This window comes from Trichechus manatus, unplaced genomic scaffold, assembly GCF_000243295.1.
Source record: "Trichechus manatus latirostris isolate Lorelei unplaced genomic scaffold, TriManLat1.0 scaffold00045, whole genome shotgun sequence".
Taxonomy (NCBI): Eukaryota; Metazoa; Chordata; class Mammalia; order Sirenia; family Trichechidae; genus Trichechus; species Trichechus manatus.
Window position 1 is genome coordinate 2,917,412 of NW_004443981.1, and position 1,118 is coordinate 2,918,529.

Sequence of the window (1,118 nt, forward strand, 5' to 3'; positions counted from 1 at the left end):
GCTAACAACTGCATTTTGCAGAAAAGTGAGAAGGAACTGATAAATGAGAAAATAAGAGAAACTTCTTGCTGCTGTTGTTGCGTGCCACAGAATGGATTCCAACTCACAGAGACCCTATATGACAAAGCAGAGCTGCCTCATACGGTTTCCAAGGCTGTAATCTTTATGCCGAACAAGCCCTGATGGCACAGTATTTAAGCGCTCAGCTGCTAACTGAAAGGTCAGCGATTCAAACCTACTAGTCACTCTGTGAGAGAAAGATGTGGCAGTCTGCTTCCTTAAAGATTACAGCCTTGGAAATCCTATGGGACAGTTCTACTTTGTCCTACACGGTCACCATGAGTCAGACTTGACTAACGGCAACGGGTTTTAAATCTTTATGCCGCATCTTTTCTCCCTTGGAGTGGCTGGTGGGTTTGCACCACCGACCTTTTGGTGAGGAGGCGAGCACTTAACCACTGCACCAACAGGGCGCCTTAAAGGAACCTACTGTCTTATATTCTTATGTACGTGGATATGTGTGCGTAGATGTACACGTTTATATGTGGACATACACATCTTTCTTACGTTGTTAGCTGATCTATCACACAACTTCAGGCTTTCCCCCTCCTCCTGAGCATTTCCCCATACTATTAGTTTTAGAAAATATAATTTTTGTTAGCTTCAAACTGTTCCACTGTATGGACGCGCCATAATTTAGTTAACCATTTTCCTACTGGACATTTAGGTTGTACTATTAGAGTCTTAAGTTAGGACCCAGGATGTAATTTAATGCAATGTTCCTCCAAAGGAAGGTAATTTTCTCATAAAAATCTCATCAAATAATCAGCTAGGCTTAATAATCCCAGAGGCTGAGACCTCCCCCCGCCCGCCCATTTTGTTCTGCGATTCAGTGAATGACACCATATGTACATTTAACTGAAAAGAATTTGGCTATAGGCACAAAGAATCAAAAAGGAGGCGGGGTATGGACACTAGTTGTGGCTGAAAGAACATTTGAAGTCAGAGATACACAGGCTCAAATCCCAACTCTGCTGCTTCCTGGTCACACGATCTTGAGAAGTCACTTAACCCCTCAGAGATCCACGCCTGTAAAATGGCAGAGCACACCTTCTTCT